We start from the raw sequence: 12,787 nt of genomic DNA, 5'->3' as shown, positions 1-12,787 counted from the left end.
AATGTTTTTTGTCGAAGACGACCTTAGAGACGCCTTCTTTCTTCTTCGTCGATTGTTTATTTACATAGCCACTGCGGCTCCTCGTAGCCTTTTTCTGGCGAACAAATCTGCCAGTCAGTGAAGGGTTATACAAGTGATCATACTTTTGGATCTCTTCTGCCAAACGCTCTTCTATTTGGTCCATATTCGTTCTTCTAAATCGTCTGTTGTTTCTGCCGGTATTATGTGGCATGAAACCAGAAATGCGACTCCGGAAAGGATGTAGTTAGCAGACCAATCACACCCCTTGCGGGCTGTGTAAGGCTCGCGGAGCTTTGCCGTTTAGTTAGAAAAATGGGGCGACGCACATAAGCACGTAAGAAGAGATACATAAGCACGTAAGGGGCCCGGAAGGGCTCTTGCGCTTGCGGGCCCGTGAAAACGCAGAAGCATGCGCCGGCCTTAAGTTTTGATAACAGGAAGAATAATGATAGTGATTGTTATTATCCTGATTGTAATTGTCTTCAAAGTTTATGTTAAGAAGGTTGTAACAACTTTGGTGTCTGTACAATGCACAGATATTCCAGATCTGTATCATGTACCAGATTGGATTGCTCCTTATGACGAGATGATGATGAACATGAAGATTGGTTTGAAATCGTCAAAATGTCTTATTTTCCTTATGTGATATATTTATAATAACAGTTCTTGTATGTTACATAATATTTGTTTGCTTAGCTAATACAGTTGCTAGCTGAATCAGCATTTGCGCTACTAGGACTGTTTACTTAAGTGTAATAACTAGGAAATGTTTATTTGCTAAATACATAGCCACTTCTGTGACACAGGAGACACCAGACGGATGTGGCAGGGTGTTCAAGCAAGGATTACAAGGCCAGGCAGAAAACTGATGGCAGTGATGCCTCACTTCCTGAAAGGCTCAAAAAATGATTTGCCCGCTTTGAAGCATCCAGCTGTACATCAAGTGGAGGCCCGGCCCTCTCGTAGTAAGTGACCAGCCTTTCCAACCATCGACTCGGAGCACACACTGAGGACCCTTGCCAGAGACAACCCACAGAAAGTGACAGGTCCTGACAACATACCTGGTTGGGTACTCAAGGAACGTGCCGAAGTGTTAGCAGATGTTCTGACAGACATTTTCAACATCTCCCTCAGCCAGGCCATGGTAGCCAGATGCTTCAAAACATCCATGATCATCCCATTCCTGAAGAAATCTGTTACACCATGTCTGAATGATTACCGCCCTGTCACCCTGACCCCTATAGTGATGACATTTTTTGAACGGCTTGTTAAAACTTTCATTACTGCCAGCCTCCCTTGATCTCTGGATCCCCTTCTTGAGGATGGATGACATTAAATTAATAATTGAAGAGGAGAAGTACAGTACCTCAACGCTGTCATGGGTCGGTTGGCAGGATCAGCTGACTCCATCACACTGAACACTGGCTCCCCACAGGGCTGTGTTCTCAGCCCACTGCTATTCACATTGCTAACACATGACTGTACAGCCAGTTTCACGGACAACATCATCATCAAATTTGATGAGGGTTGGGGATCATCAGGAAAATTTGTGAATCAAAGTACAGGGAGGAGATCAGACACCTGGAGAACTGGTGCAGTGAAAACAACCTGATGCTGAATACCACCAAAACAAAGGAAATTATCGTTGATCTCAGACGGTCTCAGCCAGTTCACACACTCCTCAGCATCGATGGCTCCACAGTGGAGAGGGTCGGGGATATCCGGTTTCTGGGCGTGCAGATGTCAAACAATCTCATCTGGTTTTTGGGGAAACTTAAGCAGGCATCACTCCACACGAGCATCCTAATAACATCCTACAGAGGTGTGATTGAGAGTGTGTTGACCTTCTGTATTATCACTTGGTTTATCAGCTGTAGTGGAGCAGACAAGAAAGCCCTACAGAGGGTGGTCAGAGGAGCAGAAAAAATCATCAGTACCTCCCCTTTGTACAAGAACTCTTCCACACCCGCTGCCTCAAGAGGGCTCAGGCCATCCTCAAAGAATCCTGACACCCCCTCTACCTGCTGCTCACTCTTCTGCCATCAGCTTTCGCTACAGAAGCATTAAAACCAAACAACAATGTTCCTAAACAGTTTCCTCCCACAGGCAGTCAGATTTGTAAACCCATTTGTGTCATAGACAGATAAACTGTGTTTTACAGAAGAATAAACAGAGAAAACAATCTTTCAGCTGAGTTTTAATCTTTATCTGTTGAAAGGTGTCACAAACATAAATGGTTTTAACACTAAATGGAAACGCCCACTCTGTAGGCGTTTCAAAAGAAAAGCACTCCAGCATTTCACTTGACACAATCCATTCATTTGTTCAAAAAGGAGTTATTTTTGTGAAATATTTGCAGGAGCAGAATATGCACGGCTTCATACTGTATAGCACTTTTATTTATTTGAGTACAAGGGACTACTTTCAAGAAGGAAAGAGTCACATTTATGGCCATATTCAAGTCAAAGCCCATGTAAAAAACCATTGTGCTGCAGTGTTGAACTGAAGCTAAATATTGTGCACTGAACAGATGCTGTAAATATGAATTGATATAAATGTGAATATTGTTAATTGAATAGATATAGTTGAATAACTGCCTTTTTTTGTGTATATTTATGCTCGTACATTCAGCCTTAAACAGAAATTGCAAAAACTAATAAATATGACCCTCCTAAGTGGGTTTCTTGGAAGATATCATGGTGGTAGAGCTAAGCTAACGTTTGGAATTAAAAAGTGATCTTGGGCTCGAAAAGGTTTGTGACCCCTGCCCTAGACTCATGTCACCAATGCACCAGACACTTATACAATTGTTTTCAACTAAACTCGGCAAAAGGTTTTTAATCATAGGTCTCTCAGTGTATAATGCTTGTTTCTTGTTTTTTAACTATTTATTGTCTATAAGTTTTTCTATTTATTGATTTTACTCATATTTAAATGATTGACAAAATTATTTGTTTTCTATTGCACTGCACAGTTTTAATGTTTGGTTTTGAAATGACTAATGAATTCTTGAACATTTCATGCAATCTATATGGTGTGCTGTGGGATGACATTGACTGTGATGATAACAGTGCTGAAGGGGAATTTGAACACACTTTAACGTTTTTAATCTTGTTTTGCTCTGTCCAGCCATTGGTATTATCAACATTTTGAATGCATATACTGTGAGCTGTTGTTTTTTCATTTATATTTAATTCTGATACAACATCAGCCAACCCAGTTTTTCCAGTCTTTGGCTCCTTTGATCCATCTGTATATATTGGGAACAGTGTATTATGTTCAGTCCTTCCCTCTATATGTCTGCCCAATTTCCTTTTCATTTGTCTCTCTTAATTTTTTCTTGATTATACAGGATAAAGAACATTGTATTTCTTATCATGTAACCTCATAATTTTGGCTATTTTCTATTTACTTGCTGTCCAAACATACCACCCTATGCTTGGTCTAAGGGTCAGAACTGCACTGCTCTTTTCTTAATTTGTGATGACAACAAACTATAATGTGGCAACTTATTCAATCAACAAGTGTTAGTCTTTAAATGAATACAATTAAAAAGGTAAAAATGTACGACGTAAAACCTATAAAATGAAAAACACTGATTAAAACATTATCTTCCACCTTTGACAATATAAACTGTAAATTCCCTGATCATGTGACAGAATTTTGGGGTAGATTGCTCAAACTTCATTTTCACACATGACCACTAGGTGGTGCTATCACTATCCCTGAATACGCACTAATATATCTGTTCAGGTCTGGAATCTGATGAAGTGTGTTCAATTTGGGACCGATTGCAAAAACTTAATTTTCACACTGACCACTAGGTGGCACTATCACCACTAATGTGTATGCAGTAATAGTCTTGACTTGATCAGGTCAGGGCTCTGATCATGTGACAGGATTTTGGGGGCGATTGCTAAAACTTTATTTTCACACCAACCACCAGGTGGCGCATCACTATCACTTCATACACTAATACAGGAATCTGCTGAAGAGCCAATCACATTGTAGTTCAACAGTTCCCCCCTGAAAGACAAAGAAAAAATAAAAAAAAATAAAATCGATGTTTAAGTTTAAGTGTATATATAAAGAATCCACTGTCTCCTTTCCACTTTGGCCCCCCTCCTCAGCGTGTGTATCTCGCTAATTACCGCAGGTGTGCGAGAATGAGAGGGAGACATCAGATCTCAGGAGAAGGTCTCGAACAAAATGCTCTAATTCAAAATTAAAAAACTCCTGTCCGTGAAATGAAAACACCATGAGAATGACAAGGTTTGGACGAACAAGGACATATCTATATTATTGTTTAGAGCCAAATACAGTTGGCCTTGCGAGCAGTTCAGAAACGTACTTCTCATTTCATAAACCTTCTCCGAGAATTATCATTGTTTTCTATGGAGCAGCCATTTTTCCACACTCTGGAACAGACATCAAACAAATACTTTTTACTTAAAAACTATAAGTCCTATCTGGAAAATGAAAACATTTTGAGAATCCCAGGAGTTTACACTACAACCAGATATATTTTGGAGCCGTGGGAGCGATTTACGTTTTATTTTTTCAGTTTTAAACTTTTCAGAAATATCTTCTAAATTAACATGGGTCTCCAATGAGATCCGGAAATAATTCCCAGATTTTTCGTGGCGGATATAAGCACAGGTCCGAGAGATTTGAGAGTGACATGTCTGCGAAGAAAACAATCTCACCGCCTAAAATATCTAAAAATCATGTCTGAGGACCTCCGTTTGGAGATTTGAGAGCAGTTTTAGTGATGCAAAAAGGGACTTAAAACACAGATTTTCAGCCTCTTGCTCTTTTGTTAGAGAGAGCTTCACTCCCATTGTACGTTTTTGGCCACGTTATCATGATACAGGGTTCCCACGGTACCTGGAAACCATGGAAAACATGGAATTTATTTTTTCATTTTCCAGGTTTGGAAAAGTCATGGAAACTGAGCAAAAGTGAACACTTACATGGAAATTGAAACAGTTGTCCTGGAAAATTTTATTCAGGGTTCCCACGGTACCTGGAAACCATGGAAAACATGGAATTTATTTTTTCATTTTCCAGGTTTGGAAAAGTCATGGAAACTGAGCAAAAGTGAACACTTACATGGAAATTGAAACAGTTGTCCTGGAAAATTTTATTGGATGATGTGTAAAATAGTAATAAAATGAAACTATTGAGCACAGAATTAAGATGAGTTTATAAAAACCCTTGAACAGATTTTACTGTAGATAGAAATGGATGATCCCATGTTGTAGAACATGCTCTTGGCATCCTATCTGGTGTATTGGATGTTGGAATTTGATGAGGCAACCTGGTGATATGGACTTTAAAAGTATAGTTTCGGATTGGTGGACTTCGGGAATAATAACCGAAAAACATTACTCGCGATCTCAAGCTGCTAGCTAGCTAGCTGCAACTTGCTAGCTAGCAGCTTACACTAGAATTTTTGAGGTAATTTTTACCTTGCTTTTAAAATACTAGAACTATGTTTGATCCCCATATGTATTTCACTCATTGACTTTTCCTTAAACCGTGTTATTCACCACATTCAGGGGAGTTTGTTTTGAATTTGGATTCATTATTGATGGTTAGCAAGAACATGCAGTGCAATCTTGCTAGCCAACGTTCAGCTTGCTAACTAACTAGCTAGTGTTGGCTAGCTTGCATTGCTAGCTAATTACCAATACATTTTCACATTAGGCTGTGACATTACTTCTATACTAGTTGACATGACCAGTCTAGTCTTGATCAATTTTGTAACATTCATTCTTATATCTAGTTTTAGCTATTTTGTGATTTTTCGTTTTTTTCTTTAAAAAAATGATACTACTAAATAGGAACATTTGGGGTGAGACATTTTTGAAAAATCATTGATCATGACTGATTCTATACATCTATACTGTTAAGCTAAGCTTACTGGTGAGGTTGCTGTACAGAGGAACCACAGGGGAACCAGCCTTATGTTTTCCCTTTTAGGTTCATTAGTTTGATTTACAAAAGCTTTTACAGTGTAAGAGTAGGCACACTACCCCTTCTACGTAAGACTCATAATCTCAAATGTGTTATGCATTACAGGAGTGAGTGACAATGACACGCTGCAGATTCAGGATGAGGAAGAGAAGAGGGGAGAAGATGAAAGGGGAGAAGAAGAGAGGAGGATACGAGAGTAGAGGATGACAGAGGAAAAGGGAGAAGAGTGGAGAGGAGTTGAGAAGAGTAGGAAGAGAAGACATGAGCAGACACGAGAGGGGAGGTTTGGAGAGAAGAGGACAGGATGAGATAGGAGAGGAGTGGTAGAGAGAAAATATATCAATCCCAGTGCTCATGTTTCTCAAAGTTTCCGTTCAATAAATTGTTGTTCATCTACAGCTTGTTGCATTATTTCATGCATTGATATATCAATAAGATATAATCTCAAGGCATTTACAATGTAGACTTGACTGGCACATCTTTTTAAATCAAGTAAGTAGTCAGGTGTCCTAGGGGGTTGTGTGTGTGAGGGGAGGGGGGCGCGGATGGGGGCGGAAAGCTTCAGGGGCCTATAGATCATCACTTAATATGGTACCTGGAAAATCAGGAGGTAGCATGGAATTTTTTTTCAAAGCAGGCGTGGGAACCCTGTGATATTTAACTGATCTGTTGGACGAATTTCTTATAAAAGTAAGAGCACACTAATCGAATAATTCGGCAGGTTTATTTATAGGTCTCGTGAATGTGCGACAAAATTTGTTGGAGGAGAAGCATTACGAAATTTTACGGAAGAAGAAGTAAGAACTCGAAAATTCCTCCTGCCGAGAAATTCCAAATGGGTGCCTTCTGCGTCCAGGTCGAAAAGAGACTTGTGTTTTTTTTGGGAAGAGAGAGAGAGAGAGAGAGAGAGAGAGAGAGAGAGAGAGAGAGAGACTGGCTGAAGAGAGTGAGGCAGACTTGATCAGTAGGTGGCGCTATCACTAACATTGCATACACACTCATAGATCTCTTCAGGTCAGGGCTTTGATCATGTGACAGAATTTTGGGGTCGATTGCTCAGACTTCATTTTCAAACTGACCACTAGGTGGCGCTATCACTATCATGAATACTAACTATCATATCTGTTCAGGTCTGAAATCTGAAGAAGTGTTTGCAATTTCGGACCGATTGCTCAAACCTCATTTTCAGCCTGACCACTAGGTGGCGCTATCACTATCATGAATACTAACTATCATATCTGTTCAGGTCTGAAATCTGAAGAAGTGTTTGCAATTTTGGACCGATTGCTCAAACTTCATTTTCGCAGCGACCACTAGGTGGCGCTCTAACTATCATGAATAAACACTAATATATTTGTTCAGGTCAGGAATCTGATGAAGTGTGTAAAATTTGGGACTGATTGCTCAAACTTAATTTTCAGCCTGACCACTAGGTTCCCCCCTTTGGCCCCCCTCCTCAGCGTGTGTAACTTCACTAACGACGCACCTGTGACACAGAGAGCGCGACAGATTGGACCTGAGGAGAAGGTCTTGAACAAAATGCTCTAATTCAAAATCGTTACATGCCTGTGACAGTAAGCAGTTCATGTTTGTTAGATAATTATAATCAACAATAGATTCTAGAGAATCACTGAGCTTGAATATGTGGTATAGAGTTTAGAAATGCTCACCAAACCAGCAGAGGGTGCTGTTTGGTTGAATTAACTCTGAGCCTGAGACCTTGTTTGAGTCGGTCACAAGCAGCCTCACTACAGACGACATATATGCTATTATAGATATCATTCCACATGTTAGCAGTGCTGAAAAGAAGGATATCATAATTAATTCCCTGATTGTTTACTTTTTCATTCAATTGTAAGAATTTTTGGAGGTACTGTACCACTCAAAATTCTTCCTCAGTGCTGTGACACTCATAAAATGGGTCAAATATTGCACCATATACTGATCACATCGCTGCAAATACATACAGTATTGTAAGATATGCAGATATTATAAATAGAAGATGGTTTCGGCTCAAACTACCTGATAAATGTGTCCAAAATCTTTCAGAATTGAGCCTTGAATCTTCTTCTTCAGCTCAAGACAATAATCTGTCTCACATCAGACTGCTTTACAACCACTCTCGAAATTGGCCTCATTCACAATCAGTATGTCCGCACAAATCTGTCCTTAATCCATGTGTTTACGAACATTTGACACACAAGTCTGGGATTCATCATTAGTTTTTTATTAAAATTTCTCCGTACTCTGCGAACAAATCTATAAATTTCATCAGACCATGCCTACACACAAATAATGAGGGCCCGGCTGTCCAAGAAAATGACCATGCAATTGATGCCCTTTCATCCTCATCATTCTGTTATGACTAAAACCTTCAACTATACCAGTTGAGATAGACAGATGAATATATGAGAATTTTCATCATGAAACGCAACAATTGTTAGATTGTTTATTGACGTATAATTGATCGGTCACTCCCAACAATTTGTAGTGCCATGAAAGTGTGCATCTACACTTGATTTTAACTGAGTGGTAGCAAAAAAAACAAATTTGATATGAGAGCTTTAGAAAATATATTTATATATATATTAAGCATATAGTGTCTCTCTACGGAGGCGTATAGCATTCACTTGAAAAAATGTATCTAGTCTGTGATTCCTTTTTTAGCATAAACTTTTATGTCAAACCATTTTTTTTAACTTGTGCCACTGTCCGAACCTCAGGTGAAATTCATCACCTCAGTTATTGCAGCCCAGGCTTTATTTTTAAGAACATCGTCTCTCCGTCACTCGAACAAACGTATAATGAATCTGGCTTTGGTTTTGTGCACACATTTTATTTGTGTGGAGAGTAAGAACATTTCTACAAACATGTTAGTGAATGAGGCCCATTGTGAGTGTGTGTGTGTGTGAGAGAGTCCAATTTTCGACCTCTTCCACATCTGCTTGTCACAGTAGATTGCCTCTGACAGCAGTGTCAGGATTGATAGTGCATTACCTCTAGAAAGTGATATCTGAAATATGTGTGTGTAAATGTTGTGAAGACTTGAAAAGCGCTAAATAAATGCAGTCATTGCCTACATATCTCACCTGCACGATTCTTGGCCACAGTTTGGACAGCCAGTCTTTTCACGTAAGGTCTGATGCAAAGCGAATTTCCTTTTCTTTGCAGACTGATGAGGATTAGGATTTTCAGATATTTATATTTGTGCACAGTGAGAGATTGTATATTTTATGTTGTTTTTGCATGGGTTCGGCAATAGTGATCATATAAATTGTAGTCTCCTGTTTTCCTTTTGCCCTAGATGTATGAAATTTGAAAATCTCACTTTGTGTGTGTGTGTGCGCACCAATGAGTCACCTAATTAATTTTTTGTTGTTATAAAGGTCTAAATTACTGGTCATGACGAATGATGAGGGGGTCAGAGGGATACAATTAGCAGCAGGGGGAGAGAGTTTAAAGGGGTGAAGGATTCATAACACTCATAACACTCCAAATAATTGAAAGGCAACGTAGTACAAAGATTACCAGTGACGATGTTCTTGGGCCTAACCATCTTTGGAGAGTTTGTGTGTGTTTTCTCTATGTACTCCACCTGCCTCGAAAAGCCCAGGAACATGCAGTTTGGGGATAAGGTTAGTTGTGGGGACTTTAAATTGACCCTATAGGTGTGAATGTGAATGTTTGCTTGTCTCTCTATATTGACTCTTCAATGGGTTGGTGACCTGTCCAGAGTGTACCCCTTCTCTCAACCAATGTCAGCCTCCATGATGGATGGATGGAATACTCTTAACACAAACTAGAGCTACTACCAGATACATTTAGGTTTATATATTGTGCTAACATCTAGTTGCTTTTTTCACAATTAAGGAAATATTTTCCTTCTCCCTTAATTTTGCTTGCTAGTGGTATGAGATTACAGATGTTTTTTTGCGGTACGAGTAGACACTATAAAGCCTAGTGACGGTCTCAATTTATCTCCCAAACCAAAGTCTTGAAAATTACAGACATTTCAGTTTTGAGGAAGAACACACAGTATATTAGACAGTACAGATCATAAGAAGCAAAGAAAGATGTTCTCACAAAGAGTAAGCCATTATACATCCTGTTCTCAGATAACACATAATTGCCATGTCACAATGTGATGTGTTTAAATGGCAGTCGTGAAGCTCCATTAGAAAACGACCTAAATGACAAGTAATTTTGTGTAATTTGCACATATTATTATTAGCAGGATGTGACAGAGTGGTGCTTATCATTTGTTAGGTTCAGCGAGAATAGCCATTTATCTGTGATAATATATAGAAAACTCAAAAAAGTTTAGGCTTAGTATTCATTGTTTGATTGTAATGACCATTGGCATGAAGAGACATCTTGCCCTCCAAAAATTGTGTACTCACTTTAACAAATAGTAATGCTGAGATGTAACAATTAAACAAAAGTAAAAATGTAAATGTATTTTCATCTCTCCTGTTGCTCTACCCTCATTCAAGCAACCAGTCATCAGTGAGGTGCACCTGGCCAGGGAAATTAGGCCCTATGCCAGTAGCACAAGGGGAAGCCTCCACTGTAGGGACTGATGGATTTGCTGTGCTTCAGCCAGTGGTCACTGATTTTATGTGTTGTACACCACATAGGGCGACTCAATGTTGTGGCTTAACAATTATAGGCTTCAGATGGAACAATAGAATATCAGTGAGGTGAAGTAAATATTTGTGTTTATTTGTGTCTAATGACCTTTGTTTTAGTGTAGTGGTCGCTGCTTTGTATAAGTGGGCGCTTGGTGGTTGAGAGCATCCTAATTATTTAGCCATCAGGCAGTCGTGAATCTTTCTTATTTTCGGTGTTATACTTGGGTATGGGTACATTGTCAGGGTGTGTCAGGAGACTCACCCTTTCCTAATTCACCACATAGCCCTACCACTTGGCCCTGCCACTTAATTTGCACGTGGTCATGAATGTAGTCAGATTTCTCTATGTGACGTAGGAGTAGCCCTTGTCAAAACAAGCATGTAAAGTAATGAGTAAAGTTTGTTACCCCCACGTCCTAAATATAGAAAATTTTCAGTACAGACGTTTCTGCACTAATTCAGTTATGTTGCATACCTAATTACATTTGGCTGTAAATCTCAGTTTACAAGTTAGTAAGCCCAGTCATAACATTAAATTACATTACATGTCATTTAGCTGACGCTTTTATCCAAAGCAATTTCCAATTAGTGCATTCAACATCTGTGAGGGGCCATTCGGGGTTGCAATTGTGCATTACAATGAATCAATAGAATGTCTTCCTTTGCCAGTGTCAGGATCCAAAGGGGAGGCTTTCAGCAGGGGGACGGCTGGATTTGCTGTGTCTCAGTTTAGAATTTTAACATTGTGTTTATTATCTTTTTTAATTTAATAATTTACATTTGGTTGTTTTTCTTGTTTTTTTTAATGTCGTTGATTCTTGTCAGTGATGTGTGGATTGCCCTATAGGGCCACTCAATATTGGGCTGTAAAATCAATATATATCTGTTTTTCCTCAAAAAGGCCTTTATTTACGTTAACTTCAGTGGGTAACTGGGGTCTCCTTTATAACTGTTGTGAATGCACAAAAGGGTGCCTCATAACATTAAAAAACACAGCGTTATTTGTGCTTGCGCGTCATATGAACCTTCAATTGAAAAAAATATTAAACTATTTACAGCAAATTACATTTACTAAACAGAGGAGTTATAGAGCCGAGTCATAATTCATAATATCTTCTAACTCTGTGCATGTATCATCAAGTACAAGGTTGTGTAAAACGCTACAGTGAACGAACCATTTTCAAACAATATCCCAGAGTGGAGGTTAGGATCCACTGATGTGTAAAGTAACTGGTCCGATTGCTCTAAATAAATAAATATTGCGGTAACACTTGTAGGTAATGCTGGATGTACTGGCCCTGATAGAGGAGTGCGCAAATGGAAGGATGAGGAGCAATCACAACGATGGTTTTGTCCCATGATGATGACTAATCAGCTGATATGCAGGTATGTGTGTGATATGATTATCACTGTACAATATTTACCTTTCTATGTCGAGCCTCTTTTAATCATTAAAAAAACCTCCACCTTTGAATTAGTTTTTTTTATTTAAGTAAAACAAAGATACAATTGTAAATAAAATTTGACAGTGACGAGAGAAAGGCTATGAAGAAACAAATATACTCCTGAGCAATAGTTCAACATTCTTCAAGGAGTTATTAACTAACTTTAGTCTCATTTTCACATTGCTGCTTCCTACAACAGCAAAGAGATAAGCAAGAGAAAATTGCATTTTTCTATGAACTATTGTAAATGATGGACCACGGGTGAGGTCAGACATAACTATTTACTGCAGGGTTAGTGTGTGAATGCTACTAAAACAAAATTGTAATGTTGTCATATTACAGTTAGCAATCATACAGCAAAGAAAAGATACATCTACATTGCTATGCCTCCTGCATGTCTTTTTTTCACTCCTTCCAGAACAAATACACATGCTGGCCAGATAAAGATTTTTATGAAAGGAGAAAGAAACATTTCCATGTTTGTCCAAAGAGGGGCCAAAATCAACATAAATGAGGGGGCTCTAAGTAACAGAAGTGATCAGATCATAAATCTGAGCTTTCACCATAAACCCATGGAAAAAAACAGCCAGAGATGGAATAACTGAGAAAAATTACTTTATAAAGGGATGGGTACCTTAACCTTGTTGTAAATGGCAATTGACACACACAAACACGCACACATACATTCTATTCCTAAACCTAAAAGTAAGT

This window comes from Pleuronectes platessa, chromosome 7 (assembly GCF_947347685.1).
Source record: "Pleuronectes platessa chromosome 7, fPlePla1.1, whole genome shotgun sequence".
Taxonomy (NCBI): Eukaryota; Metazoa; Chordata; class Actinopteri; order Pleuronectiformes; family Pleuronectidae; genus Pleuronectes; species Pleuronectes platessa.
The sequence above is the reverse complement of the archived record's forward strand: the minus strand, read 5'-3'. Positions refer to the sequence as shown.